Genomic DNA, 24,197 nt, shown 5'->3' with positions numbered 1-24,197 from the left:
CGGGAAGGTAAACGGCGTTTCCATGCACTGCTCTGGTTCGCCAGAAGCGGCTTAGTCATGCTGGCTGCATGACCCGGAAGCTGTACGCCGGCTCCCTCAGCCAGTAGAGTGAGATGAGGGCCGCAACCCCAGAGTCGGCAACGACTGGACCTAATGGTCAGGGGTCCCTTTACCTTTAAGATGGTCCCCCCCAGATGTTTGGCCTCCAACTCTCATTAGCCCAACCAGCACCTGGCTGGGGCTGACGGGAGTTGGATGCCAAACATCCGGGGGGGGGCAGGGGGCTGGAACTCACTGGAACTCACTTCTGGCACCTCTCATTTCTGGCAGCCATTGCAATTATAAGAGAACAAGGGAGGTGTTCCTGGTGTGTTCCAGCACCTCTTTTTTCCTAGAAAAATAGCATCGGGAAAGCACCCACACTGGGATACCGAGGGACGGGTGCAGCTCAGTTCAGCATCCTCTTATCCACCAAACCAAATGAGCTGAGCTCACATGTGGCCAAGTAGAACAAATTGCTCCACTCCCCCTCTCTGTCCTTTCCAGCTGCTCGGCTGGCTGGTGTCTGGATTGATGGCGGGATTGAAAAGAGCCAGAAAAAGGTCTTTGGAGAAGCAGGTTCTGGAAAGGGTGGCCTGCCCTCTGGATAAACCCTTTTGCCTTTCTGTAATTTCCCCCTAATTCTCTCCTTGACGAAGATAAATCGTGCTCTTTGGGGGGCGGTGGAGAGGAGAGGAAGAAAACCAACCGGGTTCTTGATTCCTACGCACTGGGGATTGCCTTATGACCTCCAGCTTTGCCTGATTTCCTGCTGCATGTGCCAGTTTCAGTTGTGGCCGCGTCTGGACCTGTTGTCTAGAGAGCTCTTTGACCTTGCAGGAGGGAGCGGATAAAGATCCGGCCTGCTGGGCCAAGACAGCTCCCCACCCTCTCTCAGAAGGATCACAGGCACCTCCTGTGTCTCCACAGAAACCGTTGTTTTGGACAACAGCGCCTGTGCTTGAGTTTTCCCTGATTAAAAAAAGACAGTGGACATTCTCTATTTTCAGGATGCTGTTCCAGCAATTTCAAGGCGAGAAATGCAATAAAATGATGCATCATTAACTGGGGTAGCAGGACTTCCTCTTTTAAAAACTTTGTGTCTCACTGTGAGGCGCAATGCTCTTTTCTCCAGGAGTCCACCTGTCCTTCTCTATTCCCCAGATGCAATATGATTCAGGGATGTAGAAGGGGCGGGGGGAGAATGGCAGCCATCACCCCCAAAAGTGGGACCCCACTGGCCACTGTAATCTCCCCACCCCGATGTTCCAGAATGACAAAGCATGCTGGCAGAATTAAAATGGCACAGTAGCTGATACAAACCAGTTCTTTTTACACCAACATTACAAGCAACAGGATTTTTTTTTTAAAAAAAAAAAAAAACCTTCAAAGGGGGGAATGGTCTCTTGCAAACAGGGCTGTGAAAAGCAGGGGGTGGTTTGGGCTCAGCCCTAGGACAATTAGATATTCGCTAAATAATTGCTTCTTGGTTCATAAAGCACTGCAGGTCTAGCTATGCCAGAATAATGGAAAACGGCACATAGGAGACAGAGGGAGGGAGGGCACAGGCAGTAAACTAGTGGGGGGACTTTTTCAGGTTGAGGTGCACTTTCTGGACAATATTCTGAGGAACAAATGCCAGAGGTGGGTGGAGCCAGAGGTAAAAGAAGGGGGAGCAATGGATGGAAATGTTACCATGCTGCAATGGGCTGCTTTCTTCATGCCCCCCCCCCTCCATTTGTCTTCAAATCTCTGAAGGGCTGCCACATGGAAGATGGAACAAGCCTGCTTTCTGCAGTTCCAGAAGGCAGAACCTTAACTGGTGAGTTCAAATTACCTTGGGGGAGATTCTGACTTTCCGATGGTGAGAGATGTTTGGCAGTGGAGAGGGCTCCCTTGGAAGATGGTGGACTATCATTTGCTGGAGGTCTTTAAACAGAGGTTAGAGGGCTATCTGCCATGGATTCTTTAGTTGTGATTCCTGCATTGCTGCGGGTTGGACTAGATGGACCTTGTGGGTCTCTTCCAGCTCTAATCTCATTTATTGTCATTTGAATCCATTGGTTGGCTGGTTGATGGATTGGTTGGTTTGGGTTCTACTCTCTAGAGCAGGGGTCTGCAACCTTTAAGACAAAAAGAGCCACATGGACCCGTTTCCGAAGGAAAAAAAACTGGGAGCCGCAAAACTCATCATTATAAAAATAACTTTTTTGTCACTTTTTTATTATTTCTTTGTTTGACCCCTCAGAATTACTCCTCCTCATAGAAATAAACGTTAAATTAACAAGTTACCTTTGTGTGTGTGTGTGTGTGTGTGTGTGTGTTCTTCACTCCCCTTCAAAACAGTGACCAGCGTACATGCCCCTTACAATGTAGCAGGCGGGCGGGAAGGTGACGTCGGGATGGTGCGTACGCACCGCCCCCATGCGACGTCACAGCCAGTACAGCACCCGCCACAGTGGGGAGTGTCGGGGCGCACAATGCCCCTCCTCCCCTCGCTAGTATCCGCCCTGGAGCCATGGCAAAGGTGTAAAAGAGCCACATGCGGCTCCGGAGCCGCGGGTTGCAGACCCCTGCTCTAGAGCAACAGAAACTAAGATGGGATATTATCTCTCCACTTGGGGTGAGGGGATTTAACAGCAGCATGGCGTAGTGGCTAGAGTGTTTGAAAAGCACCTGGAAGGCCAGGGTTCAAATCCCCACTAAGCCATGCAGCTCCCAGGGAGACTTTGGGATAGTCACCAACTCTCAGTCTAACCTAACACATAGGGTTGTTCTGAGGATAATATGGGGGGGGGCATATATACCACCTTGAGCTCCTTGAAGGGAGGAACGTGATATATAAGTGCATTAAGAACTAAGACGAAGAAATTTGGGGGATTCCTTGTCCTGAGTGCATGCTGAACCGTCTGTCTCCTGAGGCCTTTTCTTCATGGATTAAATCATCCCTGCCTGGCTGACCCTTACTGCATACATGCCATGTATTATTCAAGGAGCGTAATTGCCCTAATAAAAGGGACATAAAGATTGCAGTGCAAACACTCAGACACCCAGGAGTCAGGGAGATTTACTTCCCCAGGGGCTGCAGTTCTCGCACTGGACAAGGCTCTACTCTCCATCTATAAAATCAACCAGGAGAGGAGGTGCTGTCCTGAGATAGCTCAGTTGGTCGCGCATAAGACTTTAATCTCAGCGTCATGGGTTTGATCCCCACATTGGGTGAAAGATTCCCGCATTGCAGGGGGTAGGACTAGAAGACCGCTGCAGCCCTTTCCAGCTCTATGATTCTAGGTCTCTGCTGTCACTGGGTGTGTCTACACCAGAAGTGGGGAACCTCCAGCTCACAGGTATCACTAGGCCCACCAGATCACCCAGTTTGGCCCACAAGGCCAGCTCTGACAAGACACACCCACCTGCCCTGCACTTGAAAGATTTGGCCTCTTGGACCACAGTCTCCACTTCCATGAAGAAGGACTTGCAGCAAGAGTTAGATTGCACCTCACAGTGGCTGGCAAGAATGCGCTTGCTAGGAGTTGTTCGACTACCTCAGAAGTACATGTGAAAAGGATCTAGGCATCTTAGTTGAGCACAGACTTGAGATGAGTCAACAGTGTGATGCAGCAGCAAAAAAAGCTAATGCTATTCTAGACTGCATCAACAGATGTATAGTGCCCAGGTCAAGGGAAGCAATTGTTGTTGTTGTTGTTTAGTCATTCAGTCGTGTCCGACTCTTCGTGACCCCATGGACCAGAGCACGCCAGGCATTCCTGTCTTCCACTGCCTCCCACAGTTTGGTCAGATTCATGTTTGTAGCTTCGAGAATACTGTCTAATCATCTCATCCTCTGTCGTCCCCTTCTCCTTGTGCCCTCAATCTTTCCCAACATCAGGGTCTTTTCCAGTGAGTCTTCTCTTCTCATTAGGTGGCCAAAGTATTGGAGCCTCAGCTTCAGGATCTGTCCTTCCAGTGAGCACTCAGGGCTGATTTCCTTAAGAATGGATGCGTTTGATTTTCTTGCAGTCCATGGGACTCTCAAGAGTCTCCTCCAGCACCATAATTCAAAAGCGTCAATTCTTCGGTGATCAGCCTTCTTTATGGTCCAAGGGAAGCAATACTACCACTCTATTCTGCCTTGGTCAGACCACACCTGGAATACTGTGTCCAGTTCTGGGCACCACAATTTAAGAAGGATATTGACAAGCTGGAATGTGTGCAGAGGAGGGCAACCATATTGTTGCCCAGGATTGACCTGCTGGGAGGCTGAAGGGCCCTGCCCTGCTTCTCTCCACCTGGCTTGGGGTGGGGCCTGATAGGCTCCATAAAGGACAGGGCAGGGAGGGCTCCCTGTTTATTTTAATTGCTTTTATTTTTTATCTATGTCATTTTAAATTGTGATTGATATTAATGCTGTATTCTTGGTTTTAGGTTTTATTATTTATGTGGAAATTGTTTTCCGTTTGGTTGTGTACTTTTTGATGTGTTTTATTTATTGTTTATGACTTTTGTCATGTTGGTAAATGTAAATCTTGTCATGTTGTAAGCCGCCTTGAGCACTGTTTTTTAACTATGGGAAGGCAGCATACAAATAAAATGATGATGATGATGTTGACAAGGGGGAATGTATGCAGAAGAGGGTAACCAAGCTGATCAAGGGTCTGGAAACCAAGCCTTATGAGGAACGGCCGAGGGAACTGGATATGCCTAGCCTGGAGAAATGGAACTGAGAACTGATAGGATAGCCATCTTCAAACATCTGAAGGGCTGTCCCATGGAAGACGGAGCAAGCTTGTTTTCTGCTGTTGCAGAGGGTAGCACCGAACCCAATGGCTTCCAATTGCAAGAACAGAGATTCTGACTCAGCAGCAGGAAGAACTTTCTGACAGTGAGAGCTGTTCAGCAGTGGAACAGAACACCTAGGAAGGTGGTAGACTCTGCTTCATTGGAGGTATTTAAACAGAGGTTAGATGGCCATCTGTCTGGGATCCTGCAGCTAAAAAATACATCCCTGCATTGCAGGGCCTTAGACTAGATGTCCCTTGGGGGTCCCATCCAGCTCTACAGTTGTATGATTCTATGGCATGGAGAGCCTAGAACCATGAACACACTGCAACATTTTGTCATAGTACTCACTGATTACTGTCAGGAGTGCATGCAGGAGCCAAGCCCTGTGACCAGTAGGGCTTCGCAAAACTGGGGCCTTCCTAAGTTTGTTCTGGAGAGGCAAGGCGCAGCTGCACAGGTGAGGCCACTTGGTAACTCACTGCACCTGGTGGCAAGAGCCGGGAAGGGATATAAGGTCAGCATTTCCCTTCGGCTTTTTGCCGCAGCAACACGCTTCCTGCCTTGCTGCATTTGGCTTCTTACTTCCTGATCCTTGGACCTTGGCTTCCTGACTCCCTGCTTAGAGATCCTCGGACCCTTGACTTCGTGACTCCTTGCTTCTTGACACTCAGACCCTTGACTTCGTGACTTCCTGCTTCCTGACCCTCAGACCCCTGGCTTCTGGACTCTCGTTCCTGCTCCCACTCCGCCATCTTGCCCCCGGTCCCGACCAGTGGTGTAGCGTGGGTTGTCAGCACCCGGGGCAAGGCAAGTAATTTGCACCCCCTAACCCGTGGATTTGCGCCCCCTAACCCCCAGATGTTGCGCCGGGTGCGGCTGGCCCCCCCTGCACCCCCATGCTACGCCACTGGTCCCGACATCCTCAGCCCGGGAGTTCAATCACCCGTAGACCGACCATGAAAATTACTACCATTTCCCATACTTTATATGTTTATATCCTCTGACCTGATGGGTAACAAGGAGAGAGCAGGTAATCTCAGGAAGCTCAGTCCCACCCACAGTGGTTCATGCTCAGCTTTTTGCTGCTCACCTTGAGCACAATGCTCTCTTCCGCCCACCCCCACCCCCCTTCAAAGCCGGGTCATGTATTATAGCGATGCTTCCCCTCGCATCACGTCTCGGCCCTTCTCCAGACTTGGCATCAGTAATAGCCAGTGGATGGAGGTGTCTGCCAGCCTAGGCGGTAGTTCAGAAGGCAGGAGGACAGGTCTTGGCTTTGGGCAGCGTCCAACAGATTGCAGAGAAAGCTGCTGATGTTTCTCTCCTTTCCCCCACCACACTTCGCACACACACACACACACTTTCCACGACTGCAGCCTGGCTGTTACCGACAGTTGTCAACCTGCCAAGGCTGAAGGAGCCACTACAAAAATTAATCAGGGAATGGAGAGACTCGGAGCTGGGAGTCGTTCCAGGCAGGCCAGGCAGGGCCTACTGAACTTCCCAGGGTTTGCTCATGATTGTAAATAATCTCTTCCCTTTCCCCACACAGTCAGTTCCAGTAAAAAAATGGGGGGGGGAGTAGGGATATGGGGTGAAGCACTGGGTGTTTTAGCGCTGCCTCTGAAACAAATGGCATTGAAAACACTGGGATGCATGACCGTGTCAATCAATTTCACATGATGTGAATTTCTAATGCACAGGAGATAGATAGATAGATAGATAGATAGATAGATAGATAGATAGATGATAGAGCTACATCTGAATGCCACCTTTCCTTCAGAGACCTCTTTGCTTCCTGACCTGTAAAGCACTGCAGCTATTAGCTACCCTACCTAAGTCAGAGATGGGTTGATGGCTTGCCTTGCAAATAGACCTGAGAGGCAGGAATGGGAGACTAATCCATGCATTGCAGATCTCAGAAAAGCTCTGGCAGCTCCCTAATGCAGGGAGGAGGAAGGATGCCCCCATCTGGTCCTAAGGGGGAGTGGCATTTGGGAGAGGCTTTCGCCCAAATGAATGGCTGCAGCCTCTCATATATTGTTGGGGTAGGTAACATCAGGCCTGAGGGCCAAATCTGGCCCTCCAGTCCTTTCTGTATGGCCTTTGGGACTCTCCTCAGGCCACACTCTCAGTAGAGCATGAGCCTCTTGATCTCAGAGTCATGGGTTCAAGCAACACTCTGGGAAAAATGATTCCTGCATTGCAGGGGGTTGGACTGGATGACCCATGTGATCCCTCTATGATTCACACCCTCCTTGAGTGCTTTTGCCTAGCTGGGATATAAATGCTGACCATGCCTCTTGCTTGTCCAGATGGAAGGTAGAAAGGCATGTCTGCCAACTCCACAAAGGGAGAATGTACATTTGTTGTCCCGCCCACTTTGCCTCTGACTCCGCCCACCCCAGAAGTCTGCCCAGAAAAGAATGTGGCTGGTGTTTTGGATCAGGTTAGCCATATTGATTTGTATGCTGTTGGTGGATTTTTGTCATTGTCTTGTTGGGCTGTGTATGTGATAAAGGGGAGCCATACTGGGATGAAGGTGTCTTCTTCTATTTGTCAGTTTCATTTTATTGGTTAATTTTTCTAGTAGGGCTGTTTCCCATACTATTTGGTACCATTGGTCCATGCTTACTCCTGACAGGTCTCTCCAGTGTCTGGCTATGATGCTTCTGGCTGCTGAAAGTAGGTGGGTTATGAGTTCTTTGTCTTGTAAGTGGGCATTATTGTCTTGGAAGATGTTTGGTAAGGCAAATTCTGATCCAAAACACCCACCCACTCCACTCACACATGAAAAACAAAGACCACCACAGCCAACCACAAATGAATAACCACACCCTAGGCCAACCCCACCACCAAAGTAACACAAGCGAACAGCAAAGAACCTGCACAAGCAACGCTGACACCAAACCCTACATATAGTAAGTAAAATAGAAACATTGCTACCCCACCTCACCCCCACCCATCTTCCCCCCCTCCACCTCTTTCCCTCTTTTCTTCCTAATGTCTCAACAAATGAAACTGATATGTAAGAATGATACATGGGGGGGGGGGGAATATGAGAGAGAGACATTGCACACACTTTTGTAAATCAAGAAAATCTTTTTAAAAAGAATGCGGCCCTGAAACTGGAAAGAGGGGATCCTCACCCCACAGATATATAGAACAGCAGCAGACAAGCCCCTTTTAATTGCCTGCTGGCCTGCAGAGAAGGGAGCAGCAACCACTGCGAGTGAGAGGGAGACCATCCCCTCTGTTATTTCCCTGCTGTTATATATCTACATTCACGTTGTAACTTCCCGCTCTTGGATAATTAGCCAATATCTATATTTATATCAAAGCCACATGTGTTGTAGAGAACAGCCAACGTTCCTCTTTAGAGAATGCCTGGCAGGCTATAAATAGCCCCCATCTGTAATTATCTCCAGAACGATTTGTTATAATGGGGAGGGGGGAGGGCTGGGAGAGCAAGGACATCAACAGGGGAAGGAATTTCAAGGCGGCTCATTCAAGTGGGAAGTTCAGCTCAGCATTAAAAAAAGAAAAAGAAAATCCCTCATCTGGTCCTATCAGGGGCAACCGACTCAACTTGACACTGAAATAGTTGAGGTTTGCTTGGGGGGGGAGGGAATCTGACTTGACTGGCTACGTGCCTCTGAGCATATCCAAAGTGCCCCACCCTCGCCGTTTCTTGTGAAAGTTCAGGACCTCCGTGTGCATAGGCATTTTGGGTTGCCAGGTCAGGAGCAAACCAGCCCCAAAGATTTCAGGGACCAAATCTGAGTCCTGGGGTGGTGGTGGCCTGCAGTGCTGTTATGGGGTCAGGCCTTGGAGACGGAGGTTAATTGGGAGACTGGAGTGGAAGCGGGCAGCCACTGCCCCCCCTCCCCACAAAGAGTGTCTATGCTATATTTTGAGACCAGCTCCTGCTAGGTTTTGAAGTTGCATGCAGAGTCTTCATAAAAATTGTTGTTATTATAATTATTTAAGGCACTCTAGTCTGCCTGGATTGTATGGAAGTGAGAGCTGGGCCATAAAGAAGGCTGATCGCCAAAGAATTGATGCTTTTGAATTCTGGTGCTGGAGGAGACTCTTGAGAGTCCCATGGACTGCAAGAAGATCAAACCTATCCATTCTGAAGGAAATCAGCCCTGAATGCTCACTGGAAGGACAGATGCTGAAGCTGAGGCTTTACCTAATGAGGCTCACCTCATGAGAAGGGAAGACTCCCTTGAAAACCCTGATGTTGGGAAAGATTGAGGGCACAAGGAGAAGGGGACGACAGAGGACGAGATGGTTAGACAGTGTTCTCGAAGCTACCAGCATGAGTTTGACCAAACTGCGGGAGGCAGTGGAAGACAGGAGTGCCTGGCGTGCTCTGGTCCATGGGGTCACGAAGAGTCGGACACGACTAAACAACAAGTCCGCCTGGAATTTCAGGCCCTCCGCCAGCCACCTGGAGTGGGCCAGGCAAACCTGGGGACTTCAGATGAGACTTGGAGGTCTGGCATAAATTTCTGCCTGCTACTTGCCGGATGAATGACTGGCGGTGGCTGTGGCCTTCAGACCCTGCTTGTGGCTTCCTGGAGGTATTTAGAGTCAGAATTGAGGAGTTGGAAAGAACTCAATGGGTCGTCTAGTCCAACCTCCTCGAATGCAGGAATCAAAACTAATTTGGCTGAACTTTGCTTTTAAAAATGAACGAACGAACAGCAGGACAGTGAGCAAGAGACCCCTTTAGCCTCCTAGATCCCGCCAGTTCTTAACTCCACGGTGGAAAACTCCCTACCCTCCAACATTTCTCCAATGAAAATAGGGACATCCTAAGGAAAAGTAGGACATTCTGGGATCAGATCAGAAACTGGGACAGCATCTGTAAATCCAGGACTGTCCCTGGAAAATAGGGGCACATACAGTGGCGGAGCTTCATGCTCCACCACCGGGGGGCGGCGAGCAGGTGGGGGTGGGGCTGGCACGCACCCCGGGGGCATGTTGCGCCCCCTGTAGGGACGTAGCTTGCGTCCTGTGGCTTGTGTCCTGGGGGCGTGGCACCCAGCGCGGGCAGGGGTGTCAGCCACGATGGCAGCCAGCCGGGTTCATGCTGCCGGGGGCGGTGCGCTCCCCCCGCATGCCTCTTCCTCTGCCAGTGGGCACTTAGAAGGTCTGCAAATACAACACAGAAATTAACAGTCAGGGAATTGGGGTAAACTGCCTTGTGACTGCAGCCGAGGAATAATTGGAAGAAGGCAATGGTGTATCTGATGAGCGCATGCCAGCAGACTCCATTTCTTTCACGTTGTGGGGGTGAGGAGAGCTGTCCTGGGGTTCATTTCCATGGTAATAACAGCATCCTGAGAAACCTCTCTGCCTTTCCCCACATAGCTACACAGAGCATTGTCTTTAACTGCCTGAGATTGCTATCTCTCCCTTTGATTTTATCAGCTCTTCTCATCGGGAAAAGGAAACAAAGAGGCAGGGGGAGGCCTCTCTGAATTTCCTATGCTAAATTATGCTAAAAGGAGCTGTTCCAAAAGGAACCTGACAGAGCCTGGATAGAAAAGCAAACGGGATCAGACCAAAGGCCCATCCAGCATGGGGGGAGGAGTGTCATCCCCCCCCCCCCAGCAAAGTGGGAGGGTGGGGCTTTCAAGCACCTCTCAAAAGGATGCATCTGTTTCCAATGCCTGGCTTCCACAGGTAGACTGCTGCTGGATATGGAGATTCCATTGTAGCTAAAGAAGACAGCCACCTGACCTGTACCCTGTGATCATCCCCTGAGGCCCTTCTTTGTGTGCCTCCTCCATGGGAGGTCCAGAGGGTGGCAATACAAGGATGGGCCTTTTCAGTGATGGCTCCCTAATTGTGGAATGCTCTCCCCTGTTACATAACTTTAGGCACCACGCCAAAACATTTTGCTGTTTCATCATGCCTTTGGCATATATGGTCTTTTTGTGTGGGCAGGATGTTTTAACCTGGGGTTTAAAAAAAAAATTAAAAATACATATATCTTTGAGATTGGTTTTTAATGCTGGTTTTAATGTATTTTTGTTTGTTTAAAGCATTGTAAAATGCTTTGAGCTGCCCAAAACCAACTAACAAATTTGTTTGTTTGGTCCGTAACATTCATACGCCACTTGATAGAAAAACAAACAAACCAAACCTCAAAGCAGTTTTTCCAAAAAGATGCAACAATAGAATTATCACCAAGAAAAATTAACAATAATTTTAAAAGTTTGAAAAGTTAAGAGCAGTAAGCTAAAAACTAATAATAATAATAATAATAATAATAATAATAATTTTATTGTTTCTACCCCGCCCATCCAGCTCGGTGTCCCCGCCACTCTGGGCGGCTGCCAACAGATTAAAAACAGAACAAAACATCACACATAAAAAACTTCCCTAAACAGGGCTGCTGTCATTGTCCGGTTTACGGGCGGTCGAAGTCCTGGCTGAGGACATTGGGACCGGGGGTAAGATGGCAGGGTGGGAGCTGGAATGAGAGTCCAGAAGCCAGAGGTCCAAGGGTCAGGAAGCAGGGAGTCACGAAGTCAAGGGTCCGAGGGTCGAGAAGCAAGGAGTTAAGAAGCAGAGGTCTGAGGATCAGGAAGCAAGAAGCCAAACGCAGCAAGGCATGAAACAAGCTGCTGTGGCAAAGAGCCGAAGGGAAGTGCTGACCTTATATCCCTTCCCAGCTCTTGCCACCAGGTGCAGCGAGTTACCAAGCGGCCTCACCTATGCGGCCGCGCCTTGCCTCTCCAGAACAAACTTAGGAAGGCCCCAGTCCTGCGAAGCCCTACTGGTCACAGGGTCCGGCTCCTGCACGCACTCCTGACAGTTACCTTCAGATATCTTCTAAAAGTCAGATCATTGTTTATTTCCTTGACATCTGGTGGGAGGGCGTCCCACAGGGCAGGCGCCACTACCAAGAAGGCCCTCTGCCTGGTTCCCTGTAACCTCACTTCTCACAGTGAGGAAACTGCCAGAAGGCCCTTGGCGCTGGACCTCAGTGTCTGGGCTAAACGATGGGGGTGGAGACGCTCCTTCAGGTGTACTGGGCCGAGGCCGTTTAGGGCTTTAAAGGTCAGCACCAACACTTTTAATTGTGCTTGGAAACGAACTGGGAGCCAATGTAGCTCTTTCAGGACCAGTATTATATGGTCTCGGCAGCCACTCCCAGTCACCAGTCTAGCTGCTGCATTCTGGATTAGTTGCAGTTTCCGCATCACCTTCAAAGGTAGCCCCATGTAAAGCGTGTGCAGTAGTCCAAGAGGGAGATAACTAGAGCATGCACCACTCTGGTGAGACAGTCTGCAGGCAGAAAGGGTCTTAGCCGGCGTACCAGATGCAGCTGGTAGACAGCTGCCCTGGCCCAGAGGTGAAGCATCCTGTTCTGGTACCCAGAACTCAGTACATAACAGTGGTACTCGTCCCAGGGGCGTGGCACATGTCCCGGGAGCCATGGTGCATGCCTGGGGGGGGTGCCACCAATCAGGGGTCAGCATTTTGTCACACACACCCCTTTGGAATGGTACCCAGGGCAGACTGCTCCCTGCCCCCCTTGGAACACCCTTGCCCTGGACACAGAATTGACCTGCACCTCCATGGATAGCTGTGAGTCCAAAATGACTCCCAGGCTGCCCTCACAATTGACTCACATCAACTTTCTAAACATCTAGGTAAAAGGTAAAGGTAAAGGTACCCCTGCCCGTACGGGCCAGTCTTGACAGACTCTAGGGTTGTGCGCCCATCTCACTCAAGAGGCCAGGGGCCAGCGCTCTCCGGAGACACTTCCGGGTCACGTGGCCAGCGTGACAAAGCCGCATCTGGTGAGCCAGCGCAGCACACGGAAACGCCGTTTACCTTCCCGCCAGTAAGCGGTCCCTATTTATCTACTTGCACCCGGAGGTGCTTTCGAACTGCTAGGTTGGCAGGCGCTGGGACCAAGCAACGGGAGCGCACCCCGCCGCAGGGATTCGAACTGCCGACCTTTCGATCGGCAAGCCCTAGGCGCTGTGGCTTTTACCCACAGCGCCACCCGTGTCCCTAACATCTAGGTAGGCTTGTCTAAACAGATATGTTTCTCTTTGGTGTCAAAAGGAGTACAGGCATGGTCCGACCAAAGCAAAATAGAGCAGTACTAAGATTTACTTTGACCTGAGCAGTATACTTCTGCTGATGCAGCCTAGAGTAGCATTAGCGGTTTTTGCTGCTGCATCACATTGTTGACGCGTGTTTAGCTTGTGGTCTACTAAGACCACCAGATCCTTTCCACATGTATTACTGACAACCCAGGCGCCCCCCATCTTATATTTGTGCAGCTTGTTCTTCCTGCCTAAGTGCAGAACCTGCCATTTGTCCCTAGTGAAATTCATTTTGTTAGTTTTGGCCCAGTTTGGGTCCATTCTGTTAAGTTCATCTTGGATCCCGATTCTGTCTTCTGCGGCATTAGTTACCCCTCCCAGTTTGATGTCATCTGCAAATTGGATGACAACGTACTCCAAAACTAGGGTTGCCATATCTTCTCTTTTTCCAGGACACGTCCTCTTTTTCATGAGTCATCACAGCAATCCATAGTTAAAAGCAGAAGTCGGCAAATGTGTCCTCTTTTTTGCTCTTCAAATATGGCAACCCGACCCCACTCAGCGGTTTCATGGAGTGTTAAAAAGCATGCGGGATATAACCGAACCCTGAGGAAACCGCCACTCCCCACCCCCCACCCCCATTGAAGGCGCCAACATCAACACTCAGAGCCTGATCATCAGCAATGGAAGGAAAGGTCGGATCTTGTGGAGACCAAATGCTGTGTATATAAATAAGGAATATGATGAAACTAATGCACTCCCAGCAATTCACTGCCTCTGTAAACAAGATTTGTTTGCTCCGGATAATAACCGCCCGGTTCACCATTCCTGGGCTTGCACCACCTCCCTCGCTAGATCATGTAAACAAGCTTGTTCGAAATCCATTTCTGTGGTCTGCTATCAGTTAGCGTTCTCCTCCTTTGCCTTGGGTGATTTTATCCCCCCCCTCCCCCGCCTCCCCAGTCATCTAGGGTGTTTTCAAAATAAAAATTAAAAAAGCGTAAGCTTTCGCCAGGGGTCTGTCTTATTTAATCTTGTAACACCTCCTGTACATTGCAGACATTATATAAATAATGAATAAGAAGAAGCAGTTACACAGTGGTGGAGATTTTTTTATTTTGTACTAAAAAAAAAAACTTGTAGGCAGAACGAGATTCGATAAATGGGAGGGGAAGTTAGAGGGAAGAATCGCTCTCCCCCCCCCAGTACACACACACACACACACACACACACACACCTCCACAACCCGTGCTAGAAGTCAAGAAATGAAAAATAGGTCAGGTGTTTTAATATCTGCATTAGTTCAGAATAAATCATGACCCTCCTTTTTATTTATTTTTTATTTTTTAGAAAAATGCAAGGGATGAAGAGAAATTCTGCACTCCCTGAGCCGATATACAAACTGAAATGCAGCGAACTTAATTGCTGTTATCCGAATTTTATGGTGCAGTTCTCCAAACGAAAGCATTCTTTAAAAAATGCATAAGTATAGATATAGATCTCTTCTATCTATAACTATTGCATTATAATAGGGGGATTGCTTGCAAAAATTTCACAGATTAGGCAAATTTACATCCAATAATGTGCATATTGGAAGAAATGCACACAAATTTAATTCAGTCATATAAATATATATGACTGCACTAAAAATATATATCACAGCTAACGGCACAAACAGGGGGAGGGGGAAAGACTCCACAAAAATGCTGTCCCTTAATCCAGGCCCTGACGAAGGAGCAAAATGAGCAGGAAATATCATGAAGTATATTGACAGTTCATGAAGTTATGCCAAGTTTCCTTTCTAAGTTGAGAATCACGGGGCATGTATTTGAAATGGCAGCCAGATATTCAGAGGCTTAGTAAGGGCAGATGGCCAGTCAGTGGCGCCATTCCAACTGCCCATTGGCTTTTTGCCTGCAGCCTGACACAACAGAACATTCAGTCAGTTAGTAAGACTCATAGGGTAGGAGGAAGTTAGAGATATGCGATGTTCTCCCAGAATTTAGGTCAGCCATGTGGTCCTGCTGCCTGCAGCAGAAACAACACAAAGAGTTTTGTGGTTTCTTAAGGACTAGCATATTTATTTGGTCATACTTCATAAATCAGAGCCCACTTTTGCTTATTCTGCAAAGGGGTGAATCCAGGGCAACTGCTCCCAGGAGTAGCAGAAGAATAGATAGATAGAGAGATATAGATATAGATAGATGATAGATAGATAGATAGATAGATGATAGATAGATAGATGATAGATAGATGATAGATAGATAGATAGATAGATAGATGATAGATAGATAGATAGATAGATAGATAGATAGATAGATAGATTAGATAGATGATAGATAGATATTGTGCACAGACATGTACCTATAAAAGATATGTTTAACATGCATGAATTGTTATAGGGAGGTTTGCATTTGCAGAATTCCTGTTTTGCCAAGAACTGTGGCAAGTGTAGAAGGTGCTCCTGCAGCTAAAGCTATGAAAAGGAGAGCGGAGACTTTTGCTTCAATGTTATGTTAATTGATGACTCATCCCTGGGAGTCCAGGTCTCTCTCAGAAGCTGCCAGATTCTTACTTATCTGACTTAACTGAATCTCACCCTGGGACCGGAAAGAGAACTGCTCATGGACTACATTAACAAGTGAGAACTTAAAGAAGACCTAGCTGCTTTGCTAGTTGTTTAAGAGCAATGGGCTGATTTGTATTTACAACAGGTTTGTGTAACAAGTTTAAAGACAGTCTGCGGCAAAAGTTTGGAACTCGTTCTTGGCGTGGAGAGTTTGTGGATTCATACTCGGCACTAGGCCCAGATCAGGGAATTCCACTCATGTGGCGCTGTGGGTTAAATCACAGAGCCTAGGACTTGCCAATCAGAAGTTCGGCAGTTTGAATCCCCACGACGGGGTGAGCTGCTGTTGCTCGGTCCCTGCTCCTGCCAACCTAGCAGTTCGAAAGCATGTCAAAGTAGATAAGTAGGTTCCGCTCCGGCAGGAAGGTAAATGGCGTTTTTGTGCGCTGCTCTGGTTCGCCAGAAGCAGCTTAGTCATGCTGGCCACATGATCCGGAAGCTGTATGCCGGCTCCCTCGGCCAATAAAGCGAGATGAGCACCGCAAACCCAGAGTCGGTCACGACTAGACCTAATGGTCAGGGGTCCCTTTACCTTTACCTTTAACAGTACGTGGTCTTCTGGGTTTAGTTGAACTTGAATTCCCACCCACCCCTGCCATGCTGATGGGAGCTGATGGAACTGCCTGGGGCTGGTGGAAGTTGGAGTCTGACAACATAGAGGGTGACTTGTTTCCCACACACCCGGCAGAGGCAGCTGCAGTACAGTAGAATATAGTAGGCTGCATATCGCAAGATGAGCGTTGGAAGGCTGTAGGCTGCCTTGCGAAGCGTTTCACCCAGTGTCTTGAAATGCACCCAGCCCGTTGTAAATCAGTCCTAAGTGCAAGACCTCAGAGAGGCCAGGGGACGCTGGTCCATTAGGGCAGATAGATTGATGCCTCATCAGCCTCAGTCTGCTCTCAGACGCCTGCTTGCCTTTTTATTTACAATATGTCCGGGGGGGGTGTAGCTCTGCTTGTCAGCTTCCTCTTGCTCAGGGCTCATCCTGATTGCTTTTTGCACTGTCTTTCTAGGCACAGCCCCACACTTAAAAGTGCTGTGTTCGAGTCCCCCTCCCCCCCCCCCCGCAAAAACCCACTCTTTACCACTGATTGAGAACAAACAGCAATCCATGGAAAACCCAAATTTCTGCTTGTTCTGATTCAGCATTAAAGAGCAGCTTTTCACCAAGAAAGTGCTGACCCGCCTCCAAAAAATGGTGTTTGGACATGCACTTTAAAGCACCAACTTATGCCTAGAAAGTGAGGGATAAAAGGTGAGTGTGGATGAGCCCTTGCTTTCAGTATTGCGCTTGCAGAAGTGGGCAGGGATGAGGATGGAGGAAAAATGAGTCAGCTTTGCCTGTTTTTGGTTAAACCACAGAGCCTAGGACTTGCTGATCAGAAGGTCGGCGGTTCAAATCCCCGCGACGGGGTGAGCTCCCATTGCTCGGTCCCTGCTCCTGCCAACCTAGCAGTTCGAAAGCACATCAAAGTGCAAGTAGATCAATAGGTACCGCTCTGGCGGGAAGGTAAATGGTGTTTCTGTGCGCTGCTCTGGTTCGCCAGAAGCGGCTTAGTCATGCTGGCCACATGACCTGGAAGCTGTACACCAGCTTCCATGGCCAATAAAGTGAGATGAGTGCTGCAACCCCAGAGTCAGACACGACTGGACCTAATGATCAGGGGCCCCTTTACCTTTACCTTGCCCCCTACTGTTGGGCTCCCTGCCTTCCACCCTACCAGTTCCAATGGGCAGCAGCTACCACTGGGCATAGGAGATCAGCCACACTCAGCGATGATCTCTCTTCGTGACCTTTGGCCAGGCAGGACCTTCTCTTAGCAGGACCTGCTGCCCAGTTTCCCATTCATCCATATGCCCAGCCCACCCTCACTGCCCCAAGCCAGCAAACATCCTGTGCCCACTGAGCATGCTCAGCCCTCAATTGGGGGGTGTTTTGGTCAGGGAGGGGAATGCTCTCTTCGATCTTTTTTGTCTTACTGCAAACCTCAGCTTCTATTTCTGCAAACCTGACGCATCTGCCTTATGTATGGGTGGTGGTGTTTTGGCTACTTAAAGACCGGCACTGGGAGAATGGAGGATGTGATTAGTAAATATGATGGCAGTCATTTTTTCTAATAGGCAGCAGTAGTTTTTTTGGTTATTAAACAGTAAACGCTCTCGCCCTTCTGTCGATATCTCAAAAGGGCATCTTCAGTTGACGTTTTTGGAGACATGCAGATTTGTTTCAATGTAATTGCTTTGTCACTAAATCAATTGGTTAAAAGTCTAATTAAATCTGGGGGGGGGGGCAGGGATGGACGGACCCAAAAGCCCCACAGAAGATGCATTTGCTCTGCAGGATTTCCCTTGCTTTGAGGTTTTAAAAGGGAGAGGTTCGCCTATGGAATGGGTTTGCCTAACGGGAATAAATCTATGCTTTATATAATCTTCATTTTAATGGTCGTGATATCTAAGTGCATGTCTTCCCCCGGTGCCAATAAAAAATGATTTACAAATTCTCTGTACCTTGGTTGGCTTCTAAACAGCAAGATCATGCTACGGGTGCGTGTTAAGAAGAAGAAAAATGAGCATAATATGGCCTATCAGGTGGTTTCTCTTTTTACTCGTGACTGCAGAATTGGGAGGAGAGAAACAGATAGACGGGGAGGCAGAGATGAGGGATGGATTCTCATAAACATACGGCCCAAAGGTTAATCTAAAGCAAGGGTGGAAAACTCTGAGGGCCACAGTCCCTTCTGAGTAGCCTTCCAGGGGCCACATGCCAGACTGGAGGACAGGGCCAAAGGCAAAACTGGACAAAGTAATGGATGCCAATTTTTACTTCTAAAGGGACCCCTGACCGTTAGGTCCAGTCGCGGACGACTCTGGGGTTGCGGTGCTCATCTCGCTTTATTGGCCGAGGGAGCCGGCGTACAGCTTCCGGGTCATGTGGCCAGCATGACTAAGCTGCTTCTGGCGAACCAGAGCAGCGCAAGGAAATGCCGTTTACCTTCCCGCCTATTTATCTACTTGCACTTTGACGTGCTTTTGAACTGCTAGGTTGGCAGGAGCCGGGACCGAGCAACGGGAGTTTTCAATATATTACAAAAATTAGAGAAAAAAATAAAAAAAATAAAAAAGGAATGAAAAGAAGAGAAAAATACAAAATAGAAACAGTTAAAAACAAATCAATCTTTCCATATCATATCTTTCATTTACTTGTTTCCCTGACCTCCTCACACCTCCCTTTCTTGCATTCCAGTTCAATTGGTTAATTCAGCAAATCCTTTCCCTCTTTAATTTTATCTTAATCAGCGGGGATTCGAACCGCCAACCTTCTGAAAAAATGGGGGGGGGAAAGGAGATGTGGCAAGGACAATGTCTCTCTGAAACATATGTTTGTACAGTGTTCTATACTTCTATACTTACTAAGTTTGGGAAGAAGACTGTATAATTATGACTGCAGAAAAGTTAAATCTTTCAGCAGATCACATTCTTTTGAACTGTATACCTCTTGTATTGAAGTTAGCAACGGGGGAACGAAAATGCATTCTATGCATCCAAATGGTGGCCAAGACTGATACTGATGAATTTGAAGAATAACGATATGATACCCTTTAATCAATGGATCAACAGCATGACAACACTCGCAACTTATGAATGAGCTGCCTACAGACGGAGACATTGTTTGGATAAATATGACAACGTTCGGAATGAGTTTATACAGAATGTAGTAGGCTATTAATATCTACATATGTATTACGATCATAACACCATATCAATTTACTGTATTTACTCGAGTCTAATGCACCATCGAATCTAATGTGCACCTCAATTTCCAGAACCTTGAAACAAACAAGCAAAGCATTTGCTGGTGAATGTAAATGTGCCATCAAATCTAACGCGCACCTTAGTTTTCGCAACGTAATTTGGCCAAAAAAGGTGAGCATTAGATTTGAGTATAAAAGAATGTGTGGGAGTATATTACATTGTATTTTGTGTCTCTCTCTGTGTATGTATATACGAGAGAGTGTGTATTTTCACTTTTTGAAACAACGCGAGAACCAAAACTCAGCCCTCTTTTGAAATTTGCCCTTAACTGAATGCGCTTCTCCAGCCAAACAGTGTTCACAAACTGTATGTATTAGGGGAAAGTGTACATGACCAGCGTGGCATAGCGGTTAGAGTGTTGGACTGGGACCTGGGAGATCAGGGTTCAAGTCCCTGAACAGCCATGAAGCTGGCTAGATAAACATGGCCAGTCAGATTAAACAATAGTTGCACTACAGTGGTACCTTGGTTTTCAAACTTAATCCATTCCGTAAGTCTGTTCCAAAACAAAAGTGTTCCAAACCAAGGTGTGCTTTCCCATAGAAAGTAATGCAACATGGATTAATCCATTCCAGACTTTTAAAAACAACCCCGAAAACAGCAATTTAACATGAATTTTACTCTCTAACAAGGTCATTGATCTGTAAAATGAAAGCAATAAACAATGTACTGCAGTCGCACAATCAATCCGTCAGTAGCTGAACTGGGTTCCACACAGTCACAAAAACAAAACAAAAAGAGCCTCAAAAATAAAAACGCAAAAAAATAGCAAAAACAGACAGACCTCAGCATAACACTCAAAACGGAAGTGTGGCACTCAAAATGGAGCACGTTTGGCTTCTGAAAAAAGTTCGCAAACTGGAACACTTACTTCCAGGTTTGCAGTGTTTCGGTTCCAAGTTGTTTGAGTACCAAGGCGTTTGAAAACTAAGGTACTACTATACTTCAAAAAAATCACTCCCAACAGTGTGAAGGAGGTCAAAAAAGAGGAATCATGGGCCAATTAGGGGCTCCCTGAAAAATCCCACTTGGCCTTTTCAACAGGTAACTGACAGAGTCCATACTGTATAGGGAGGGCACTGCAAAGGAGTAAGAGATACAAGTTGCTGTTGTTGGCCAATTTGCTCACCCACATCTCCTCCAAGCTCCACCCAAAGCAAAACCAAATGAGTGCTCCTTTGGGGGAAACAGGGTGTGTGGCAGATTGCCTGCACCCCCCCCTGCCCCCAGAGTGGGAACAGCACTGTTGCAGAAGCTCCAGACCGGTGGGGTTTTTTTTTGTTTTCACAGAGGGGTGTATTCTGCCATATATCATTGACACAATAATGGTGCATTGGTGGAGGATTTATTTTGGACAATGGCCACAGGGGCGGCCCAAGGATCTCTCCAGCACTCAGACAGGCCCTGCCTGGCATATTCACACCCAGCCTGCTCCTAGACTTGTCTTTTTCCCCCTTCCTTTCTTAACTCGGCGCATTAAGCAGCCCTTATCAAAGATTTACGACCCTCTTCAGAAGAGCTTTGCCTCGCCGTTATTAACGGAGGAGCCCGCGTCCTCCAAGGAACGTCGAGACTCCCATCTGCAACGCGCCCGACATCTGCAGATGCCATTGTCAGGCAGATGCACCGCCGAGATGGGCAGGGTGCCCGACGGCTGAGCTGGCGCAGAGAGACTTTCTGCTGAGTCACAGGGCAGCCTGCTTGCTGGCATTGCAGCACAGCCCTGGGAGGATCAAAGGTCTCTGGGCATGCACAGAGCGTTTTTGCATGCCACCAAGCAAGCACGGTCCTTCCCAGTCTTACACATCCACGTCCTGAGTAATATAATAATAATAATAATTTATTATTTATACCCCACCCACTCTGGGCAGCTTCCAACAAAACAGTAAAATACAATAACCTATTAAACATTAAAAGCTTCCCTAAACAGGGCTGCCTTCAGATGTCTTCTAAAAGACTGGTAGTTGTTGTTCTCTTTGACATCTGGTGGGAGGGCGTTCCACAGGGCAGGCACCACTGCCGAGAAGGTCCTCGGCCTGGTTCCCTGTAAAAAAACGAAGATCATGGCCACTGGTCCCATCACCTCCTGGCAAATAGAAGGAGAAGAAATGGAGGCAGTGAGAGATTTTACTTTCTTGGGCTCCATGATCACTGCAGATGGTGACAGCAGCCACGAAATTAAGAGACGCCTGCTTCTTGGGAGGAAAGCAATGACAAACCTAGACAGCATCTTAAAAAGTAGAGACATCACCTTGCCAACAAAGGTCTGTATAGTAAAAGCTATGGTTTTCCCAGTAGTGATGTATGGAAGTGAGAGCTGGACCATAAAGAAGGCTGACCGCCGAAGAATTGATGCTTTTGAATTATGGTGCTGGAGGAGACTCTTGAGAGTCCCATGGACTGCAAGAAGATCAAACCTATCCATTCTTAAGGAAATCAGCCCTGAGTGCTCACTGGAAGGACAGATCGTGAAGTTGAGGCTCCAATACTTGGGCCACCTCATGAGAAGAGAAGACTCCCTGGAAAAGACCCTGATGTTGGGAAAGACGGAGGGCACAAGGAGAAGGGGATGACAGAGGAAAAGATGGTTGGATAGTGTCTTCGAAGCTACAAACATGAGTCTGACCAAACTGCGGGAGGCAGTGGAAGACAGAAGTGCCTGGCGTGCTCTGGTCCATTGGGTCACAAAGAGTTGGACACGACTAAACGACTAAACAACAACAATAGCTAAGTGCACGTTTCTGCACGCATCCTGTCCCAAAATGCACTTTCTAATGTCTTTTTTGGCTGAGAACTGTATTGCAAAAATTAGATAACAGCAAAAATTGAGGGATAACTGCATTTTGACCCACAGATTACCTGGGGAAGCAGAAATTGCATCAATTCACCTAAAAATGAACAAACTAGATTCCTGCCTATTCCTAGGTGGGCTTTTGGTCGTAACCCCGCGGTGCTTTTCTTGTTTATGAAGAGCCACAGTGGCCTCCATTTTCCACCCCACCCCACTTCAAGGTGTTTTTGTCCCCAACCCCCTCCTGCTTTCGGAGGCCTCCTACCCCTTGTTTCAAAGTCCAGGGAGAAAGCAAAGGGGCCCTGCCAGCAGTGCATTGTGGGAATATCCTTGGGAGATCCTCACTTCCCCTCCAGTGCTCCCTGCCTCCTCCCTCACACATACAATGCAGCTGCCAGGAATGATTTATTCTGTTTCAGTTCATTCACACACAAGGAAGCTGTTCTCTTCAGACGCTAAGGAGGGAAAGAGATACAACTGTTTGAATATTTACACTCCCAGCGCTGAAATGTACTCGGCGGTATTAATAAGTGAAGGGGAACGCTGTCGAGATTCCGTTTGAATAGAACTTCCTCTGACAGTCGAGGGGAGAGGGAGGCAGTCTTGGCAGGGAGTGGGAGGGAAGGACAAAACCCAGGTGCTGGTTTTTTTCATATTCACCACGGGCTCTTAATTTTCCTCCTTTCTAACCCACCCACCCCAACCCCAATCCCCCGATTCACTCAGATCCCAGAGGAGGTTGTTCCCTTAGGGTGTATAAGAGCATAAGAATATCCTGCTGGGTCAGGACAGTGGCCCATCTAGTCCAGCATCATTTTGTCCCAGTGTGCAAGCAGATGCCTGTGGGAAACCCGCAAGAGCTCTCTCCCCTCCTGTGGCTTCCAGCAATTGGTATTCAGAAGCATTGCTGCCTCTGATCGTGGAGGCAGATCCATAGCCATCGTGGCTAGTAGCCATCGCTAGCCCTCTCTTCCATGAATTTGTCTAATACTCTTTTAAAGTCATCCGCTTTGATGGCCATCACTGCCTCCTGCGGAAACGATTTCCATAGTTTATCTATAAGCTAAGTAAATAAGTTTTTCTACCCTGGGACACGGGTGGCGCTGTGGGTTAAACCACAGAGCCTAGGGCTTGCCGATCAGAAGGTTGGCGGTTCGAATCCCCGCGGCGGGGTGAGCTCCTTTTGCTCGGTCCCTGCTCCTGCCAACCTAGCAGTTCAAAAGCACGAAGTACAAGTAGATAAATAAGTACCACTCCGGCGGGAAGGTAAACGGCATTTCCGTGTGCTGCTCTGGTTTGCCAGAAGTGGCTTAGTCATGCTGGCCACATGACCCGGAAGCTGTACGCCGGCTCCCTCGGCCAATAAAGCGAGATGAGCGCCACAACCCTAGAGTCTTCTGCGACTGGACCTAACGGTCAGGGGTCCCTTTACCTTTACCTTTACCCTGAGACATACAGAAGGGACCTCTTTGCCGCAGCTATTCCTACATTAGGTGATTCACCAGAGAGTGATAGAAATGCTCCCCCCAAGCCTCTGTAAGTATTGTTGCATGCCACTCCAATCTCCGAGTGGTGCAAGAGTCCAGGTGTTCCGGGCGTTTACCCAGGGTTTGGGTCTCCTTTTGGAGTGCAGCACAGCAGTGACTGTGGTGTCTTTATGATATATGGTTAGTTAGCACATATAAAGGTAAAGGTGAAGGACCCCTGGACGGTTAAGTCCAGTCAAAAACGACTATGGGGTTGCAGCACTCATCTCACTTTTAGGCCAAGGGTGCTGGTGTTTGTCCACACACAACTTTCCAGGTCATGTGGCCAGCAAGACAAAACCGCTTCTGCTGCAACAGAACACCATGACGGAAACCAGAGCGCACTGAAACACTGTTTACCTTCCCACCACAGTGGCACCTATTTATCTATTTGCACTGGCATGCTTTCCAACTGCTAGGTTGGCAGGAGCTGAGACAGAGCAATGGGAGCTCACCCCGTTGCGGGGAATCGAACCACCGACCTTCCGATCGGCAAGCCCAAGAGGCTCAGTGGTTTAGACCACAGTGCCACCCAC

General features: G+C 48.2%; 2 long non-coding RNA genes across 2 annotated transcripts in view; one reads left to right on the top strand and one right to left on the bottom strand.

Moving 5' to 3' along the window:
- Positions 1-8,064, bottom strand: part of LOC310667111 — a 46,719-nt gene extending 38,655 nt beyond the window's left edge. The window contains exon 1 of the long non-coding RNA XR_014506177.1: positions 7,971-8,064. This is a non-coding gene — a long non-coding RNA (uncharacterized lncRNA). The remainder of the gene's footprint in view (positions 1-7,970) is intronic.
- LOC310667108 overlaps positions 1,649-24,197 on the top strand; it is a 38,477-nt gene continuing 15,928 nt past the window's right edge. Inside the window, exons 1-2 of the long non-coding RNA XR_014506174.1 lie at positions 1,649-1,861; positions 7,137-7,270. This is a non-coding gene — a long non-coding RNA (uncharacterized lncRNA). The remainder of the gene's footprint in view (positions 1,862-7,136; positions 7,271-24,197) is intronic.

The sequence above is a fragment of the Podarcis tiliguerta genome (assembly GCF_965153285.1).
Source record: "Podarcis tiliguerta genome assembly, chromosome: 16".
Lineage (NCBI taxonomy): Eukaryota > Metazoa > Chordata > Lepidosauria > Squamata > Lacertidae > Podarcis > Podarcis tiliguerta.
This window is presented reverse-complemented; position numbering and strand designations above follow the sequence as displayed.